The 22,700-nt window shown below is 36.6% G+C and overlaps 1 protein-coding gene across 1 annotated transcript in view; it reads right to left on the minus strand.

The window, feature by feature from the left end:
• Window positions 1–22,700, minus strand: part of PRIM2 (DNA primase subunit 2) — a 361,392-nt gene that overhangs the window by 78,099 nt on the left and 260,593 nt on the right. The gene's annotated exons all lie outside the window — the stretch shown is intronic.

Here is a 22,700-nt window from a genome sequence, read left to right on the forward strand (position 1 = left end):
TTTTTGCCAACATAAACTTGAGCTCATTGTGCCTCTCACTTTTTTTCCTCTACTGCTGCATACTCAAGAATGTGCAGGTGCCAACTAAAAGTGAAAATGAGGTTACTAATAAAATCACACAAATGCTAGAAGTCACGAAAGTTAAATACATGAACATTTAGGATTGATTGTCCTAAGTTCTTGACTTAACCTCAAAGTTTTTCAGAACGGTTTCTTTTTCTTTCTTTTCTTTTTTTTTTCACCCACCTAGGAATTTTACCCTACAATTTGTTCTCCTTTAAAGGAAAATAAAAATGGGAAAAAATTCTGTCTCCCCTCATTTATCTTAACTAACAAATCAAAGAGTGAGATTCTAAATAGAATCCAGAGTGAGAAGCGACTTGAAGAACCATCAAGGACAACCCATATCTGATTAAGGGTCAACAAAGTGACCATTCAGTCTTTACTTGAAGACCTCCAGTTAGGAGAAAAACAGTACCTACCAAAGCCATTCACTCCAATCCAATTATGAGTATTTCTAATTGTTATATCAAGCCCAAATATATCTCCCTTAGGCCTCTAATGAAAAGTAAACAAAAGCATCAGAAGTAAAAAAAGAAAATTATAATTTCATATTATTATTATTTTACTTCAAGTTCACTGGGTTTAATGTAATAGCTCAAGGGAAATAGTATAATACATATTTTAACATATTACAACCAAAGGATATGCTTTTTTTTTTAATGTATATATTTTCCACATATTTCCTTCAAAGAACAATCTAAACCCCTAGGCCATTTTTGCCATACCATTAAATTGTATATATTTTAAATTAATAGTTTAAACACATTCTTTGGCACCATTCAACTTAGCTCACATAACCTTGGGGTACACCAATGAGCTGATTAGTAATTTAAGGCCTGAGAAAAGAAAAGTTTCAGAGGGAAATACACAGAGGCATGATTGAGCTTAATATGCAAGTACACTAGCTAAAGGGCATAATTAAAACTACATCACTCCTTTAAATCTACATAATTATGTCCCAAAGACATTCTCATTAGTATCTTTTACTTTGCCACCAAACCAGAAAAGGCTCCTGGTCCACGAGGTGGGGAAATAAATTTAAAATATAAAAGAGCATATATTTGTCAAATGAAATGGATGCAAAATTTAATAGATGAATTTCTTTCTGAGAAGCAGTTTTTAAAAAAGCATAAGTCATTCTCATCAATCACCAGATATTATCATGTCAGAAGACCTTATACTCGAAATTTTGTCGGCAATGTAAGGGACTTGTAAGAATAACTTATTTTTGCATCCTAATAGGATAGAACAGAAGAAAGTAAGCCGAATGCAAGGAAATCTAGGTTATCTGGCATCGTATCAAGTGAAAATCTCCATCCCAGGATTTTCTTAATTGTAATACCTGTTCCTGTTTATAATAATGACCATGAAGAACTAACTCTCAAGGCCCCAACATATATTCAGAATCATTAAAGAAAATGACATTATGTCTAGAGCAATTTCTAACAGAGTATTTATTTTTGTTTTATTCAAATTCCACAAAAACTAATAATATATATAAGGTGAATAGGGAAATTCTTTCATCAAATACTAGAATATTTTAAGGGTACATGGGCAGTCTCTTCGTGGTTGTACTATAGATCACAATTTCTCTGAATCTTATACTTAAAATCGCAAAACAGCGGGGGAGTTAGGAAAGCCTTTCCCTCCCCCAAATTGGAGAGATGGCCTAGTACAATGGAAAGATCACTGGATTTAGAAGTCAGGGGGTCTGGGTGGAAATCCCACCTCTGCCACTTGTTATTATCTGTATGACTTTGGGCAAGCCACTTAATCTCTCTCTAGACTTCAATTTCCTCATTTGAAAAATTTCACAGTTGGATTACATGACTTCTAAGGTCCCTTCCATTCCAAATCTATGATCCTGTGATCCTCAAATTACAGGTATACTATTACTATAATGGTATAAGCCTTTCCAACTTGATAGCACTCACCAAAGTTCCTACTCAGCTGTCATGGCTTTTGAGTACTCTCCTCCTTTTTGAGACTTTCCTCCTCTCCCAACCCTTCATTTTACCACTTAGGCTAGGATTAGGCATTGGAAGAGACCTTCAGCGCAAGAAGTATTATATTTACCAGTATATCTGATTAATTATAAAAGCCTATGCTTTAATTGCACCAGATAAAGGCAGGTTAGTTGAATATATCCATTTTTTGGCTAAAACAGGCATAACTATTTACTATAGGTCTAAGATTCTAAGAAGAAGTAATAAGCTATTACTTCCTAATTCCACCTGGCAGCTCCCTGTTGCTATACACTTCCCTCCTACGTCAGCCTCCAAACCCTTTATCACTAGAGAGGGGGAAAAGTCACGATGTACCTGAGCCAATGAATCACTAAAATGTGACCATCCCTTCCTTTGAGTGTTGTGTGTTAAATAAGGCAAAATAACACACATGTTAATTTTTTGCAAGTCATATTTCAAATTACTTTATAGGTTTGGGTCTGTAAGAACAGTACTTAAGAGGCTATTCATTTATTCATAGGTTCATTCCCTGCTATCCAGACAAGCTGCCAAAAGATTCACAGTAGTACCTTATTTATGATCTATTGGACTTAAAAGTCAAATTTCTCAGAAAGGTGGTTAACCAAAAGATGTTAGATCACTCAATTATGCTTTTTTTTAAACACAAAAAAATTCTTTATCAAAATAGTTACATAAAAAAATTGAAGAATGAAGCAATGTCAATGAGTAAGTCTTTAAAAACAACAAATATATAGGTGAAATTAAATATTTTTCTAATTAGTCAATCAACCAAACATGGTTGGCATGCTATAAGGAATGCAAAAACAACTGTATGGCATACTTCCTCCTTCTATAAAATTACAATCTACTGGACACCAGGGGATAAACTACATACACATTTTAAGGTAAATTTTAGTTATGATAAATTCCAGGATAGTGCTTTTAGGATTTTGGAGGAAGAAATGATCATTTCTGGCTGGGAAGTCCAGACAGGTAGACTTGGTTGTGGGAAGGAAATGTATAACTCCTTAATTTTTTAAAAACACTACTTAATCGAAACTGGTTTTATCCCTAGGCTTGAGTAGCTAATTTCTTTTTGGATTATTCTCAACCTTTGTTTCAGTCAGTACGTTCTTAATAACGTTTCTGGGACTTAAGGCTCAGCTGGCATCAAATGTTCCTGAAAAGCCTGTCCTCAACTTTCTGAAAGGACCTGATATTTTTGTTTCAAGTTTCTACTAGGATGACAGATCCAAATGAGACCATGTCCTTACCATTCATGCTAGCTCCTCTGTTTTTAGCTTTCCTATCTCTATTCCTATCTAATCCCCAAGAATTCTTCAAGAAATATTAGGTAGAAAACAAAACCAATGCAAACAAGATTAGAAGGAACACAGAAAGCTGGGAAACAATTTTTAAAGCTAGTATTTCTGATAAAAGCCCCATTTCTAAAACATATGGAGAACTGAGTCAAATTTATAAGAATACAAGTCATCCCCCAATTGATAAATGGTCAAGGGAGATGAACAGGCAGTTTTCAGAGGAAGAAATTATGCTCTAAATCACTCTTGATTAGAGAAATGCAAATTAAAACAACTCTGAGGTACCACCTCACACCTATCAGATTGGCTAATACGACAGAAAAGGAAAATGATAAATGTTGGAGAAGATGTTGGGAATTTGGAAAACTAAAGCATTGCTGGTGGAGTTGTGAACTGATCCAACCATTCTGGAGAGCAATTTGGAACTATGCCCAAAGGGCTATAAAATTGTGCATAACCTTTGATCCAGCAATACCACCACTAGCTCTGTATCCAAAAGGGATCATAAAAAGGGGAAAAGAATCCAAATCTACAAAAATATTTATAGCAGTTCTTTTTGTGGTGGCAAAAATTGGAAAGTGATGTTCATCAGTTGAGGAATGGCTGAACAAGTCATGGTATATGAATGCAATGAAATACTAATGTTCCATAAGAAATGATGAGCAAGCAGACTTCAGAAAAACCTGGAAAGACTTACATGAACTGATGCTGATGAAGTAAACAGAACCAGAACACTATACACAGTAACAGCAACATTGTGCGATGATCTACTATGACAGACTTAGGTCTTTGCAGCAATGCAGTGATCCAAGATAATTCCAAGGGACTCGTGATAGAAAATGCTAACCACATCCAGAGAAAGAACCGTGGAGTCTGAATGCAGATTGAAGCATATTATTTTCACATTTTTTGGTTTTTTTTCTGTCTCATGTTTTTTCCCTTTTGTTCTGAGCCTTCTTTCGCAACATGGCTAATATGAAAATATGTTTAACATGATTGCATATGTATAATCTATATTGGATTGCTTGCTGTCTTGGGGAACAGGGAGAGAACGGAGGGAGAGAGAAAAATTTGGAGCGCAAAATTTTATAAAGATGAATGTTAAAAACTACCTTTACATGCAATTCGGGAAAAAATACTATTAATGGAAAAAAAAAAGGAATATTAGGTGGAGTAATGCAACTAGGGGCAGCTAGGTGGCACAGAGGACAGAGTGCTGGGCCTGCAGTCAGGAAGGCTCTTCTTCCTGAGTTCAAATCCGATCTCAGATACTTTACTAGCTGTGTGACCGTAGGCAAGTCACTTAAGCCTGTTTGCCTCAGTTTCCTCATCTGTAAAATGACCTGGAAAAGGAAACAGCAAACCATTCCAGCATCTTGGCCAAGAAAACTCCAAAAGGGTTCATGAAGACTAAGACACGACTAAAATAACAAAATGCAACTAGTCTGTGTAAAAATTAAGACTGACTTCTCTCCATTTGGGAGTGATTTCCCCTCTGATGGGAGAGGATTTTTTGAAATCTATAGGTGTTTTGGAAGCTCTTCTCAAATGTCACCTTCTACACAAAGCCTTTCTTGATTTCTCCAGTTATACATGCCACTCCACATCCCCAATAATTACTTTTCATTTATTTTGTTTTTAGTTTTGTGCCTACGTGGTTTCCCTTAAGTAGAATGTAAGTTCCTTGAAAGGACTGTTTTGTTTGCTCTTTGTCTTTGACTCTCCGAACCCTAAGCATGCTGCCTAAGACATATCAAGAGTTTAATAAATACTATATGAATTGAATGAAATTCCATAATAGCCTCCATAGCAAGCATTGCAATGATTTGAGGACAGATGAGTATTATAAACAGCCTTCCGAAAGAGCTGAAAGTTGCAAACCATGTTTGTCAAGATGAAACTTTCAAACAGAATTTAAATAGAAAATAAGATTATTTTAAAAATTTGGATATTGCCATAATAATATCAGTTTAAAAAATTTAAATAACCTCAAACCATAAGAAATAAACTAAAGATAAAGAAGCATAAAAATGGCATCTCCTTGTAAAATTATATTATAATAATTTGTATGTTGTTATCTTATTACAAAAGACTCATTTCAATAAGTAGGTAAATCAAGTAAGTCATTTCTATAGAAATCATTCTTTCTCTAATTCCTTAACAGAAAAATTTTGGAAACTGTTTCCCAAGGTAGGGGTCTAAACCTATCATCTGAGGACCAAGCTAGCTAAGGGGAGTACATCTCATCATCAGATTGGCCAAAGGGAGATGAATTTATCAGTCATGGCAAATATCTACAAAGACTATTGACTTTTCATAGAAGAATTTCAATCTGTGTTGGAAAAGAGGGTATCTATGTCAACAAAAGCACAGATCCTTAAAATATTGCAAAAGAATATTTACTGAGAGCAATTGTATCGAAGTGTCAAAACAAAGGCCCATTCAAACTGCAACAAGGAGCAGATAGCCACACTGGTGCAACAGGGCACATAAGAGTCATACTGCCCTCACAACAATTGAAATAGGAGAGAAAACAAAACCTAAAGGGTAGGCAGTGAGATGTACCATTTCATGGTGAACTAGGTATCAACCAAGAAACAAGAAAGAAAGTAGGAAGAATAAAAGAATGACCATACTCTACAAGATATAGAGCAAAGAGATCTTCAAAAATTAGACCAGGAAATTTTAAAAAGGCAAAAACAAAACAAACAAAGAAATAAAAGCCTTTTCCTAATTACTATGAAGGAGATTTTTATTTTCCCCCTTTATTGTGTTTTGATAAATTTGTGACATAAGTTAATATTGATATTTTCCAAATATCTCTTACAAGGGGACAGTGTAATGATTCAAATGGAAAGCAATACACATGTAACTGTGACAAAGTTTATATTTGACCGAGTCAGATGTGGATTTTCTCCTCTACAGGAAGGCGGAATGTTAGTTCCCTGTTTTATTAAAAAAGAATCACTTTTCTAAGCAATATTTAGAACAGGAGATACTAGAGTGGATTAACATCCTCATCACTGTGCAGAAAAATCTGTGTACGAATTTACGGATGGAAGATATTTAAATGGCAAAATAAATTTGAAAGCAAACACCTTTTAAGGTTATACATGATTCTGGTTAAACAACACATTTTCTACTCTCCTAGCTTTTCTATTAAATACATACTAACCATATAACTTCACTTAATTACAACTTGGGCTAACAATAATTATGTATTTCCTCTTAAAATTGCTTTATGAATATTTATCAACTGTGATAACTTTTGCTTTCTACAGCACTAGGTCCTTATACTTCAATATTTCAGAGAAATATAATTTCATTAATGCAGGCAGTCCCACAGAGGCAATGTGTGGTACAGTGAAAAGGAACTGGCTTTGGAGTAGGAGAACCTGGGTTCAAATCCTATATCTTGTCACTTACTAAATCTGTGACATTAGGCAAGTCATTTAACCTTGCAAGGCCTTAGTTTCTTCATATGTAAAATGAGAGATTTTAACTTGGCCATTTGAAAAGGCCTGTAAAATCCTTTATAGCTCCCAGGAATAAATCTAGGAATATATGGCTTTCATGAAGAGTTGTAGCCAAAAAAAAAAAAAAAAGATCATTTGTTAGGTTAATGGGAAGATCCTTCCCATCCATTAATAGGCCTATGTGACCTGCTTTTAGCCCCTGAGTCACATAAGCCTGTGGTGGAAGGAGCTTGCCAAACAGGTGGAGCCAGAAGTGTGAGTGTGAAAGAGCTGAGAGAGAAAGAGAGAGAAAGAGAGAGAGAGAGAGAGAGAGAGGGAGAGAGAGAGAGAGAGAGACAGAGAGAGAGAGAGAGAGAGAGAGAGGGAGGAGGTAGAGAGAGCAGGCAGAGCAGCTAGAATCTAAGTGAGCTTGCTTGTGGGAAGGCCTGAGGGAGGGAAGGCTTGGGGATGGCGGTGCCCCCTGCATTGGTAACATGTAAAAACTTCTTTATTACTATGATGGATTTGGCTTTCTGGTGTTTGAATAAATGTCTTGGTTTCATCTTCAGTGAAGAGCATCTGTTATATTTTGCGATTCAAACCTTGGAATATTTCTGCATATTCATAGCAGCCACTGTGGGTATTGAGTTGGTGATATATTAAAAAAAATGATCATCTGCTGACCAACTTTCTGGCCAAGAGCCTTTTCACACTCATGCTCTAGAAAAAGGTCACTTCACCCCCTGAAGGCTAAAACCATTTGTGTCTATAGTAGTAAAAATTCAACTCACCAACAGTACTTCCATTTGCAAACACTAAGTACAGCCAAGTTATTGAGAACTTCCTTGGTACAGAAGGAGGCCAGTTATCTAGATTATAACAGGCAGTTTGGTGGACAACTTATGGCGCTTATCCACCAACATAAATATAATGAATAAACAGTGCAAATGGAGAAAGGAGTGTTTCAACAATCCGGCTAACAGCTGCTGTGGGAGTGAAAAACCAACAACAACCAGCTCACAGAACCCTGCAAGCCCAGGTTCTTTTGATCTGCTTTACTAAGGAAAGCAACGTTAAGGGGTTAACAATCTTACTTTAATCCAGCATACAAATATCATTCACTTAGTTCAGGGGAAAAAGGCAGCACCCCGAACTTTGGAGCAAATACAAAAAAATTACAAACATCAACAGACAGACCAAATACAATTCATAGTTACCAACATCTGAGTTCAGCCAGGAGCTCCACAAGGGCTGGCCCGGAGTCATGCAATACTCCTGCTGTGGGTCAGAGCTCCAAAAAAAGAAAGCCAATCCCTGGTTTTATATCTTTTTCAGGGTCAAGGGTGAGTCACACATACGACTCACCCACATGACCTAAAATCGTCACAAAGAAGCCACTTAAACCCATGTGGTCTAAAAGCCTCTGATGTCACAAACATGTCACTCAAACTGATGTAAACTAGGGTTTCCCTTGAGGCAAGGAGGTCATCAAGGACTCCTAATTTAATTAAGGAAGTAAAGGCCAAACTCTTCAAGGGCACTTGGTTGAATTAAGGGTTAAGAGCCCATTTTGATTACCAATACAATGAGTGGCGCACACAATTAAACAGGGAAGAGAGTATGTTGGATTATCTCTGGAAAACAGCAAAGACTTGAAATATCTAGAAACAAAGAACTATCTTTCTAATGCGAATATGCCACCGGTGGTATTACGAAGCTGCAATTCATAGAATGCTGCAGTTTCTGGAGAACTAAACATTCATATCACTCAAGTAAATGGAGAGGCCCAAGGTTTGGTAAGTAAGCAACAACTCAAAACATGATAGATATGCCTTTAACCAAAACTGCAATGAGCAAACTACATTACATTTTGTTTTTCAAGTTATACTTTGGAATTCACTCCAAAAGACAAGCAAAACATTATTTCCTATCATTTTTTTTTCAGAAACTAAGCAAATAGTGAATTTTAGATAACCATGAAATATCAGGCAAGCATCTTTTGGTGCTGCTCTATTTTTTTAATGTATAAAACATTAGCAGAGATTAAATGTTATCATTAAAAACTCATTTAGTAGGGAAGTAGCAAGAAGCAGGGGAAAGAGAAGTAAACTTGAAGTTAGAAGACTTATGTCTGAATCCTTTTATATGTGAGCTATGTGATCCTGGGCAATTCATCCTTTCTGGGCCTCAGTTCTCCCTTTTTTAAAATGAAATGAGAGGGGAAAGTAGGATGTGGATTAGATGAGTCTAAGTCCCTTCCAGTTCTAAAACCATGATCCTGAATATTTATTGAGCGCTTGCTAAATATAATACCTTGTCCTAAGTGCTATAGGGAATACAAAGAAACATAAGAAATGGTCGATTTTCTAAAAACTTGCAGTCTAGTTGGTGAGTCAAAAAAAAATCACTCAAAAATCTATGATAAAAAGTGTAAATAACCATTCAAGACAAGAGCTGAAGAAATATCACAAGGCACTGCATGATCACTCCTGAATGAACGGTACAGAAAATAATTCCCACTGGACTTTAAAGTTCAGAAGACAAAAAGGTCACTTCAGTCGGGGCAGGCAGAAAATTCAATTCAAGTCATTTGGGTTTTACGGGACAGATATTTCCTTTGCACACCTCCCTAGGAACAAAGGAACTACTTACAGTTAGTAGTGAGTTACAAATGTACACAGCCAAAATTGTAATTAACAGTAAACGAGCTCTCACAGAACTCCACTGAACAATATTTTCACCACCCAAAGATTCCTATTGACCAGTACCTCTCCCTGATAGGAAATTTTGCTCTCTATCCATTGTATCCTACCTAATAGCATTCCTGCCAGGGACACATACTAATCATACTGTCCCTTCTTGTCACTGTCACAGAATCACGAAACCTCAGAGTTGGAAAAAATGTTAAAGGTTAGCTTTTGTTGTTGTTCAGTGGTTTCATTCATGTCTGACTCTTCATGACCCCATTTAGGGTTTTCTTGGCAAAGATAATGGAGTGGTTTGCCATTTCCTTCTCCAGCTCATTTTACAGAAGAGGAAACTGAGGCAAACAGGCTTACGTGACTTGCCTAGGGTCACACAGCTAGTAAGTGTCTGAGGCCAGATTTGAACTAAGAAAGATAAATCTTCCTAACTCCAGTCCCTGCTTTCTATCTGTTGCGCCACCTAACTGCCAAAGGTTAGCTAGTCCAACCTGTATGCAAACAGGACAAGATCCCTGACAAAATCATTTGGCCTCAGTTCAAAGGCCTTCAGTGGGGAAATGGGAAGAGGGGTGTAAGAATCTTACTCAAGACAGCCTGTTCCAACTTTGGACAGTTCCAGCAATTGAGAAGTTTTCCTTTACATTAGACTAAAATCTTTCTCTCTTCTATGTGCATTCATTGTTCTTTGTTCTGCCCTCTGAAGTTGAGAATAACTTTCATTCCTCTTCTATGTGATAGATGAATAGCTAAAGATAGCTATTATGTCCCCCCTAAATCTTATCTTCTCCAAACAAAATAATCCCCATTTTATTCAAAGGATACTCAATGGACTATCTGGTTGTTGTCCTTTGTTCCCAAAGAGACCAAAATGACATCACTAACCTTGAGTCAAGTTTCAATGTGTCTGACTGTGGCTGATCAGACCAATACAAGCTCAGAATGTTCTACCACAGGTTAGGCACAAATAGTCCATGTGAACATTTGGGATGTGTAACAACAATGTTGCTAGCAGCTGTTGTGGAGGTATAAGACCAACAACACCATCACACAGGAGGGCTGCTAGCACAACTTCTTTGATCTGCTTTTCTAAGGAAAGCAACTTTAAGGGGTTTACATCTCAGTTTAACAAAACATACATATATGTTCTGGGGGAAAAGCCAGCACCCTGAACTTCAGAGCAAATACCAACAGAAAGCACAAACAGAGAAATAACACAAATCAACAGACAGGCTTTGTCTGATCAAGACATCACATACATAGTTACCAAAAATAGAAGCACCAACACCTGGGTTTTGAAAACTGGGGGGCTCTTAACAATGGCTAACCAGAGTCTCCTCTGGCCAAACCACATGACACTCTTCCAGTGAGTGAGAGCCCCAAAACAAAACACCAACCTCAGATCTTACATACCCTTCTCAGGGTCAGAGAGCATCATAACCACGCAACTCAAAACCATGTGAACTAGGCTTTCTTGTTTCTTAAGCAAGTCAAAGACTCTTGATTCAATCAAAGAAACAAAAGACACCAAAAAACCCACTTTGCTTGCCATTATATTTGAAAGGCAAGACTCATCAAAGGTACTTGATTACCTCAGCATTCCAAAAGTGAAAACAGTAAAAAAAAAATTCTACCCTAATTACCATAACAGGGTGGATTCTCTAAATTTGGGCTTCCTTCGTTTCCTTTGAGCTATTTCAATTGTGCTTTGCTCATAGAGCACAGCACCTTCTCTGATGTGGGAAAGCCATGCTGAGCTATCCTGTGCCAGTGTCTCCCATGTCACACAACCAATTCCAAGTTGTTGAGAGAGACCTTGGGAGTGTCCTTGTATTGCTTCTTCTGGCCACCATGTGAACACTTGCCCTGTATGAGTTCTCCATAAAAGTCTTTTTGGTAAGTGTACATTTTGCATTCAAATAGCATGGCCAGCCCGTCGGAGTTGCGCTGGACAGCTTATAGAAATACCCACAATGATGACACCACAATTCCACTGACATATAAAATTATGTGGGTTAAGAATAGAGGGAAGAGAGTTCCTTCACTTTGCAGCATTTCTAATGATTACTACCTATAAGAATATCATGAAAGGAAGGGAGTAGAAGACTGGTGCAATGGAAGCATTTAGTCAGATGACAGAGTTTTGGATATATGCTCTGCCCATGACCTTAGGCAAGATATTTAAATCCTGTTGGGTCTCAATTCCTTGTCTATAGAATGAGGCATTTTAAGGTTTCTTCAGGTTCTAAATTTAGTATCTTAGATTAGCAGCCATTATGTGTCAAAATCTGTCACAAAGAAAAATGAAATAGAAAAATTCTATCAAGAATTTGACAAAACCCTTCAAACTAAGTCAACAAAAATGGACATGAGGGAAGATGGTAGAAAATATACTGTAAAATATGATGCAGGATTAAGAAAGTGAAGAGGTCAAAGGCTTATAGACTACACAGACAAATCAATTCTATATATCATGAATAATTTAGTAAGAGATTTGAATGGTACTAGATATGGTGAATACTAAATAACACACACACACAAACCGAGAAGGATTACTGATGTAGGAGTCATTTGACTCAGATTGCGAAAGATCAAAATCAACAACAAACTTTAAGAACCAGGCAGAGACAATGATAAGAAATGTAGTTACAAAAACTCCAAGCTGACATATTCAAATAAGCTACTGAGGCTGAAAAAATTGGGAATGGATACTGTCACTTTGCTACAAAAGTTTAACCAATGTAATCGCCACAACAAGGAGACTCAAAGAGCCAAAAAAACCATTTCATCCAGGGAATACTTCACTTTCCTGACAGAATCACGACAGCCAAGAACAATACCTATTTAGAATATAGAGTCATCTTTTCCTTATGGAGGATAGTAGGAGATTATAAATGATATCACTTCATAAAACAGCAAGAAGCAAAGGAGCAGAAAAACAAGTCTGCAGGAAGCTCACTGAAACTCAATTAAGCCAGATGACTCCAAGAATGGAAGAAGAAGCCCCCTCAAAAGGGCAAAAAATGAAGGACATCTTTAAACATTTTTATTTTTTAAAGTGATGACATCGAAAACACTACAACTGGGGCCCTAACATCTAAGTCCCCAGAGTGCTATATGAGGAAGTGGAGAATGTCACTAAAAAAGATAATGAGAAGAAAAATACCTAGAAGAGGCCAAGAACAGACATTCATACTGGAAATTCATATTGGAAAAAATACAATTTTGAAGTACTGAAATACAAATGGACACATGACCCTTGTACAGTTGACAGCTTTCCAAAGAAAATGCTTAGGTACTACCATAAGAACATAACAGACATACATATAAATAATGTATATATTATAGGGCAATGTAATATACGTGTGCGTGTCCAAATTATATTCATAGTATGTATGAATTACCATTCATATATATGTGTGTATATATACATGTGTGTATATATATGAATTAAAACTATCAAGATGATTTACACATATATACATATACAAATATATATTCATATATTATACTGTCATACAGATATGCAAGCATTTGATGTTCTTATAGCAGGACCTTGGGATTTTCTTTGGAAAATTATCAACCATACAAGGTTCATATGCACTTCAAAATTATATTTTTTTCCCCACATAGATTTCCTCTGTCTATACTTAGGTCTGGTATTTTTCCTGTTGTTATCTTCTTTATTTGGTGGTTTTCATTCACACACACACACACACACACACACACACACACACACACACACACACACACTCTGAAAACTACCAAGGTGATCCATTATAGAACTTCTATGTTCTAAGTCACTAATCCACTGCCAAAACCTAGGCAATTCAGTGACAGTGTGTTAAAAGAGAATTTTATCAAATCCTAAAGAAAATGCTATATATACCCTTGTAGTGTTGCTTTTGCTTTAAAAACCTATATGTTAAGGGGGGAAGAAAAGTACAATTTTGCCCAATATTTGAAAAAGTTCTTTAGTATGACACTTAATAATCCAAATGGTGTCATGATAAAATGAAGTTTTATACTGGATGATTACCATTAAACTCTCACATATTATCTCATTTCCATAATTTAAGGATCGAAAAGCAATTGGAGTAGAACACCAAAAGTAATTAGTTCTACTGAAGTTAATTTTTAAAGTGAATAGTGGGGGGGAAATAAGTAATAACACCTGCTTTATTCTAATGATAGGCTTAACCCAATACATAATTTAATCGAAAACTTGACTGGCTGGTCCCTTGGCAATTCATGAAAGCAAGGGCAACCTGCTCCAGTCAAATGTTTAAATATTAATTTTTGTTCTGTGCTACCAAGGATTGTTCTTTCAGTTTTCATGGTTTGCATGGAGATGAGAATGGAGCCCTTAACATATGCACATCTTTTATTACATACTTGGAAATACAGAAAAGAGAAATGCAACTAAATTCTTATCACAAATAACTTTAACTTACTTTGTAAGTGTTGATGGTCCTTTTAATACTCGGGCACAAAAGTATATAACTAAAGTCCAAGGATTAGGCTACCTATTTCAGAACATTCTTATTTCTCTCCCTAACCTGTTAAATGAAGTTTCGTGCCTGTTTGAAGCATGAATGAAATGATATTAAGATATTTATTTTAAAAATCCTGAATTATCAGAGAAATAACTTATCAAAGCTTTTCACTGATTCCAAACTACATTTTACAAAATATATCATCCACAGAAAAAAAAAATTCACTCAGTGGCAGGAACTAGAAAGGGATAAGTGGTTTTAATGAGTATTATTTCCATATTTTCCTTTTCAGATTGTATAATGGCTAACTTCCATTAAAACTGACAAGTAAATATTAGCTTGAAACAGTGGCTTTAGATAATTCAAATAGGAAGCATTTAAAGCAGCTTTCACAGAATCATCAGATCTTGGGTGTAGTCCAAACTCCTCATTTTTCAGATGAGGAAACTCATCTCCAAAGAGAATAGAACACTTGCCCAATGTCAACACAGGTGATAAGGAGTAGAAGTGGGGTCTGAACTCAGAGTGTCAGACTCGAAATTCAGTACTTTTTCTACTGTTATCACACTGACTCCTTTCATTATATAAAATACATGGAAATGTATGCTAAGTATTATTTGGATTGAGTGGAGAAAGCACTGGTTTTAGAGGAAGAAGGTCTAATTTCAAGTCCTAGCTCTGATGAACTAATGAACTAGGCTTCATGTTCCACTTCTTCTAAGGAGGAGTTGGGACTGGAGAATCTTTAAAGTCCCTTCTATTATATCATCCCCCAAAAGTTAAACATTATAATTTGAAAACAAAAATTATCCTCGGTTAGCACTATGCCTTAAAAAAAACCCCAATTCTTATGTCTTTTAAATAAATTTTTATAAAACCAAACAACCGCTGTCTTTTTAAACTATCAGACCATCTCAACCTAAAAGCAGTAAGATGAATCACACCATCTCTTCAACCTGCCTAAATTTAAAAGATGGCCCCTTCCTGTTTCTACAACAGTGTTAAGTCACTGCAATTGATGTTAAGATTGTTAAATATATTATTAAATCGTTGCTCAGATATGTTCTACCCGACCTGAAATGTGGAGTAATTTACAGAAATGACCCAGTTCTAACAACCTGGATTAAAGGCAAGGGGGTGCTTCATTTCGTTTCAGTTGTATGATACTTGTTCACCAATGTATTTCAGGGTTCCATAGAAACTAACACTTCACCGTTCCATAAAAATGCAAGAAAGAGGCAGTACAGAGTAATAGAAAGATTGTAACAAAACAGAAAGGGTATGGGGAGGGTAGAGTGGGAAGAGAAGAGAGTTAGCAGGAAGTGAGGGATATACATAACACCAGGAAGGTAACAAGACATATAAGAATGGTTATGCTCAAGCAATCACAGGACGATGGGTGAATATTGGAACATCTACAATCTCATCTATTATACAATTTTCCTTGTGATTTAACTTTTAGAACTGGTGAGAATTCTACGAGAAGTTTTATTTGAAGATTTTCTTTAAGATAAATAAGCCTGAAATGCCAAAAAAAAAAGATTTCACCAGCAACATAAAACTAAGATAGAATAAAGTCGTCACATGAGATCTACCGTCTTCTACTCCCAAAACACCCCCGATGGGGGATGAGTTAATGGGGAAAGAACAGAGCTTCTGATATAGTGGAAAGAATTACAAATTTGGAGTCAAGATGACCCAGGTCTGAATTCCAAATTTACTACTTACTCCCTATAGGATCTTGGGCAAATAAATTAACTTCCCTTCTCTGGGTTTCAGTTTCCTCACCTATACAGTAAGTAAGTTGGAGCAGATGGTCTCTTCCAGCTCTAAATCACACAATTCTATAAACCCAGTTTCCCATCAACCTTAATGAATACATTATCTGTGTGGCTGCTCTGATACTTTTTGATTTTACCTTACCCTCCAGCTACTTCACTCATGTACCCACATTTACCTCAGCATCCTTCAACACTGTTCCATTTACAAAATGTCATATTTTGTGCGCTCACACCCTCTCTCTCTCTCTCTCTCGCGCGCACACACACACACACACACACACACAAAATATCTTACTTATTCATTATGTTCCTCATACATATTGAACTTGCCCTTCATCAGGGATGGTAATTGAATCCACGGGAGCTGATAAGATCATCAAGTGAAGCAATACAGAAGGAGAAGAGAAAAGGGCCCAGGACAGAACTCAGAGGGACACCTATGATTAGAGGGTATGATCTAGAGGAGGATCCAACAAAGGAGACAGAGAAGCATAGGCAGGAGAAGGTCAGATAGGTAGGAGCAAAACCAGGACAGAGTGGTGTCTCAAAAACCTAGAAGAGAGTATTAAGAAAAGGTAATGGTGTCAAATTGCCAAAGTCAAAGTCTGCAAAAGGTCAAGGAGAATGAAGATGGAGAAAAGGCCCTTGGATTTTGGCAACTAAAAGATCATTAGCAATTTTGGACAGAGTAGTTTCAGTGGAATGATAAGGTCAGAAGCTAAATTATATGGAATTAAGAGAAGAGTGAGAAAAGAAAATGGAGGCACGTCGTTTAGATGTTTTTTTAGAGGAGTTTTGTTACAAAGGACAGAAGAGATAAAGGGTAATAATCAGCAGGGATGGAAGGATCAAATGAGAGGTTTTTCAGGATAGAGGAGATAAGGGGATGTTTGCAATCAGTAAGAAATAAGCTAGTAAGGACAAAGACGGAAAGGTTCAGAAAAGCCACTGTGGAGAGTGAGATAATGAGTTGATAAGAAGGTATAGTAAGATTGCCTAGCAGTAGTGAGGGCCCAGTCAAAACAGTGGTGTGATTTTCTCCACCTTCGTGTGCAGGTATGAAGGCATCTAATATAAACTCCTGATTTGCTAAATTAAGATATTAAGGCCCAAATAGATTAAATGATTTGTCCAAGGTCACACAAGGGGTAGGTATCGGATTCAACTTTCAAATTCAGATCCCCTGACTCCAAACCTAGTAATCTTTTTACACTGCTGCTTCCCTGAAATCAGGCTTCTTCTTATACAACTCCACTAAAACTGCATTCTTCATGGTAGGAATTTTTAAATTTTCAAAACCAACAGCCTTTTCTCCATATCCTCAGCTACTCTAAAGCATCTGGCATCACTGCTGACCTGCTCATCTTTGATATCTCCTACTAAGCGTCCTTGACTACATTATACTGGTTTTCTTCCTACCTCTCTAAGAGTTTCCATGGTTCCTCTTCATCTCTCTACTCCAACAACAAAGATCTTCCAAGGTTTGATCTCCAACTTCTGTTGTTCTCTCCCTCTGATCTCTCAGTCAGTCTAATGCTCTAACTATCTCATCTCTATTTCAATGGCCCTCAAATCTCTAGCTCCAGGACTATCATCTCTTCCAGACTCCAGTATAGCATTTCTACCTATCCATTGGCCTTTTGCCCTTGACTATCCTGCTGTTTCCTCAAAGCAAATCCATCAAATTCCTTTAAAACTGGCTTCCACTCACAACTTTTCTTTAATTTTTCTTTTTTTTTAAATTCCTCTTAACTTCCCATCTCTCTCTGGCACCATCATCCACCTAGTTACTGTAAAGACCTGAGAGCTAATTTTTTTTTAATCTCTCCTTCCCCTTGGCCCCACCTCCCACATTTAATCAGGTACCAAGGCCCATCAACTCTGCCTTAAATCTATTCCTTCCTTTCCATTCCTACTACCATTTAAAATCTAGTTTCTTATCACCACATACTTAGACTATAAGTATACCTAAGTATACTTATACAACATATTTAAGTAACATCTTAAATGTCCTATATCTCCAGCTCACCACCTCCCATTCCAACCAATTCTTTGCTACAGTCTTTCTATAATTCTTTTTTTCATATCGTCCTTCTCCATAAAAATGTTCAGTGGTTGTCCACAGAATAAAGTCTAATTTCCCTAGTCAGTCACCAAATGTTTTCTACAACTCAGCTCCAAAATACTTCTCCAGTATCTTCTGCTTCTTCCCTCAAGAACCCTCAACCCTAGCCTGATAGGTCCACTCACTATCCTCCCAATCTCATTCTGTGTATTCCCAAATCTGGCCTTTCTTAAAGTCATTTTCCTCAACTGCAATCAGGGCTGTGCTTAGGCCAGATCTAATTACATCGTTAAATTTTCAGGGTGAGCATAGACAAAAGCTACAAATCTGACCTTCATTTATTTTATAGTAATTACCTAGACTTATGGTATTAATAATGCATTTTAAACTTAAAAGTTTATTATGGGTACGTTCTTTTCCCCCCAAGAGCTATTCACTACATACTCGTGATTCCAGTGCTCTCCGCCCTTACTTTTTATCTATTTCAATTCTACTTGTCCTTCAAGATCCAGTTCAGGTTCTATCACAGGGCTTCTTAACTTGGCCTCCATGAACTTGAGCTTTTCAAAAATATTTTAATAACTGTATTTCATTACACTTGCTTTCCTCTGTAATCCTGTATATTTCATTTCATGCATTTAAAAACATCATTCTGAGAAGGGATCCATAAGTGCCACTGGAGTGTCAATGGGGTCCATGACACACACAAACAGGTTAAGAACCTTTGTTCTATCTCCTCTAGGAAATCTCCCTTGATAACCACAGACCACAATATTCTTCGAACTCCACTGCTAGTGGCAATGTTGTTGTTGTTGTTATGGGTCGCTGTGTTTGTGATATCACAGGTGTAGGATATTCCCAATGCCTCCTTCCATCAATAACAGAAAGGCTACAGATATTAACAATACTAGCTAGTATTTACATATTGCTTTAAGGTTTGAGAAGTACTTTACATGTTTCCTCATTTGACCAGATTCATGGCTTTCAGTCACTAAGTACGTGAAGCACTCATCTGCCATTTATTACCTAACACTTCATGTTATATTCTCTAATGTGCATATATTCTCCCTAACTCCACTGGGAGCTCCTTGAGATCAGATGCTATCCTATTCTGTTACATCCCTGAAAACACCCAGCACAGTGTCTTGAGCCTAGCAGAAGTTCAATCCCTGTTGGTTTGTTGACTTGGTGAAACACAGCACATCATACTGAAATGGGAGCAGAAAAGAAGAGAAAATAAGAGCTAGCTCATATTGACAATTCCTGTTCTTTGGACAAGCCAATAACCAGTAAAGATTTATATAAAGTTGGTGTCTAACAAATTTCCTGGTGCCAAACATATGTGAATATATATCACCAATGTCAAATTTGTATTTCCTTGGCAGACAATTTTTTTTTTTAGTAGCATAAGCCCATCTTGAGTCATGGCAATAAGCTGGATTCTGCAGGACAAAAGATAAGCTTTTTAACATTGCTAAATGTGCGTTGGCCCAATTATAACATCATGTAGTCGACCTTAAGTGCACTATCATTGGGGACAGGCATTTCAGTTGTATAAAGGGGACATGATCTATTTTGTGTTTAATTTCCAATAAGGCCAGGTCAAAGCCATCCTGAACAACAAAGCTGCAAGCAATCTGACTGAGAGGACACATTGCTTTGAATTTATTAGAAGAATTATCCAGTTCAATTTAATTCTTAAAGAAGCTGGAGGCTGAAGTGATTTAATGTCTGAGTTCTGGGCTCAAGAATATTTTGGTGGAGTGTTTTTCCATTCCTTAAATAGAGGTTTGATTAATTTTATCTCTTCCACACAGGGTGAAGTTTTTCCAGTTAGGCAGGCATGTAAATTACAATTATAATGGAGGAAAAAAAAACTGCATACAACATAACCGTGATTAATTAAATACATTTTATTTGCATAAAGCATAGGTGTACTTCAGGAGCCCAATAAATAATGGCAAAGGAACAAAAGTCTCATATATTTTAAAGAATCATTCACTAATCCAAGTAATTCTTTTGGGTAACATGATCAATAGTCAAATGAATCCCAGGGCTTACTGAATTATATTAGACCTTTAAAATTTGGCTTATTCAAATATTCCTCCCCACAGAAACATATTCCTAGGAAATCTGGAATTTGGGGCAAGTTCAACCCCACAAGAGCTATACTTCTCCACCCTCAGAGCAATGTAATGTTTTCCTTAAAATAACTACTATTTTTCTGTCACGAGGTGAAGGAGTTCACAGTTAGACTTTGTTCTCATCCTGGCTCCTCCACTATTGGCTGTAGGGCTTTAGGAACAAGAAGGAACCTCACGAAGATTCTGTTGCTTATTTGTAAAATCGATGGAGAGATGATTTTCACAGGGTTATAAGACTCAAACAAGATCATGGACATGAAAACACTATGAAAACTGAAGAGCCTTTTAAAGATCAAATATGTTATTCAGTGAGATGAGCAAGGTAAAAATCTAAGGAGAGGTCTAAGGGCAGAGAAACAAATTTTCTCAACTGATACAAAAGTCTGAACGAGGGAAAAGAAAGTGGACACCATCAATGCCAGGCTTGCTTTTTCTCCCCTCGGTGCTTTTTTTCATGATGGGTAGCTGTCTCACTACTTCAGATAATCCCAGCATCCTTTACTTCCTTTAAAACTAGATCAAGTTTCATCTCCATGAAATTTCCCTAACTAATCCCACCTCACTGATTATTCCTCTATTGCATACACTTTTCAGCACTAGTGTGTACAATGCTGTTACCTCATCATACATGATTTATAATCATTTCCTATTTTGTTCATGCACCTTTTGTCTTCCCAACTAGACCGTAATTTACCAAGCTTCACTGATATCACCCCACAGTGTCAAGTAGTATTAGGCACAAAGGAATGCATTAAATAAAACCGATAAAATTAGTCGACTGAGAGAAATCATGCTGTTTTTCAAAAATCATTAAAATTAGTAAACCCTCACATATATTTAATCAACTGTGACAACAAGGTATGTAAATTTCATGGTCAATCAAAAGACTAGAGTCTTTTGTCATTATGGTGTAGTAGTTCAGAGTGCTCGACTTGGAGTCAGGAACACCTGGGTTCAATTTTTTCCTCTGACATTTGCATGTGACCTTTAATACATTATTTAACCTCTCTCAGTTTTCTCATTTGTAAGGCCTAGATGGTCTCTGAGGTCTCTTCCATCTACAAGTCTATGATTCTATAAACTAGAGTTCATTCTTTTCAAAAAGGGACACAAATACTAAAACAATATTCTTTTAAAGTTTTGTACAGAAGAAAGTCTCGGTGCTGTGATGAGCTTTTAGTTATATCTTCTATGTGGGGTATATCTTTTATAATTTTAGTGTTAAATTTAGTGTTAGATTCTAGTGTTAAAAAGGACCTCAGAAGCCAAATATCCAATCCCTTAATTTTGCAAATGAAGAAAATGAGGTCTAGGAATGTTAAATGATTTGTTCAACTTCACACAGACGATATGTGTGAGGTGAACTTTGAATCCAGGTCCTCTGACTCTAGACCCAATGATCTCTCTCCTCTCTTCTACACTTTACATGGCTCTCCCCTATGTTCATGATGGGACTGTAAATACACTGCTGTGACAAAGAAAGCAACTTTTAATTTTGAAATTGAACTGAGAATGTGAAGAGGAAAATAGGGAAAGAGATAAATCCTGAAGGAAATTTGACTTTTATAGAAAAACTATTAAACAATTTCTAGGAAGCAGATATAAGCCTCTCCCACCCATCAAAAAAAAATTCCTGTGAAATAGCAAGGTATCTCTCTTAGAAGGACTGGGCAGCAGTTAGTTTTGAGAATTAAAATGCTAGCTGAAGAAAGAAAAGATGGCACTGGAAAAATTGATATATCAAAAAAAGAACACAATGAATATTCTTAAATTTATAATGAGCTAGGAAGCCTATCTGAAGGGGCAAGGTATAATGCTATAAGGTAAGAGAGAGAAATTGGAAAAGAAAGCAGTACAAGATTTAAACTGTGAGTGGTTAATGAGAACAAAACAAAATCTAAACTTTAGAGGAGTGAATGAGAACTACTCCTTAGAAAATGAGTTCATCTCATTAGCAATACCATCCTTACATGATGCTTGTCACCTCCGTCACAGGGCCAAGATTTCATTTTTAACTGTATTTTTTAACTCCAAGGAGGATGTGGTATGTGTGTATGAATGTTAAATAGGGTTAGCATTTTTCTTCTTATCTTCCTTTTCCACTGCCATCTGTCTACCTTTAGCATATGGGTATTTTAAAGGTCAATATTTAAGCAGTAAATTCTGTATATACACGAAGTAAAGCAAAAGTTCTATACAAATATTACTACAACTCCTGATGCTAAAAATAGTAAATATGCTATAGACAAAGTGAAATCAAAGAATCACAGAATCTCAGTTAGGAGAGACATCAGAGGCCATCTAGTTCAAGCCACATCTAAAGAATTCTCTCTTGAGATATAGGTCAAGCAGCCACTGAAGCTTTTCTTGGAGGCCTCAAGTGATTCAAACCCATGACTTCCTAGGACAGCCCATTACACTTTTGAGTAGCTTTAATTTTTAGGAAGTTTTTCCTTACATCAACACATCAAACATTTATTAAGCTCCTATGATGTTCCTGGTACTCTATTAGGACATAGGAATACAATTCAAAAGTGAAAGTCTCTATACTCCAAGAGCTAACAGGGAGTTACAACATGTTAACTAAAAAGAAAGCACAAGGTCTTCACAAAATAAACACATAGGGATAGGGAAGGAGGCACTAATAAACTGGGGATTGAGGAAAGAACTCTTGAAGGAGGTGGCATCTGAGTTTGGCCTTGAAG

Source organism: Trichosurus vulpecula, chromosome 7 (genome assembly GCF_011100635.1).
Source record: "Trichosurus vulpecula isolate mTriVul1 chromosome 7, mTriVul1.pri, whole genome shotgun sequence".
NCBI lineage: Eukaryota > Metazoa > Chordata > Mammalia > Diprotodontia > Phalangeridae > Trichosurus > Trichosurus vulpecula.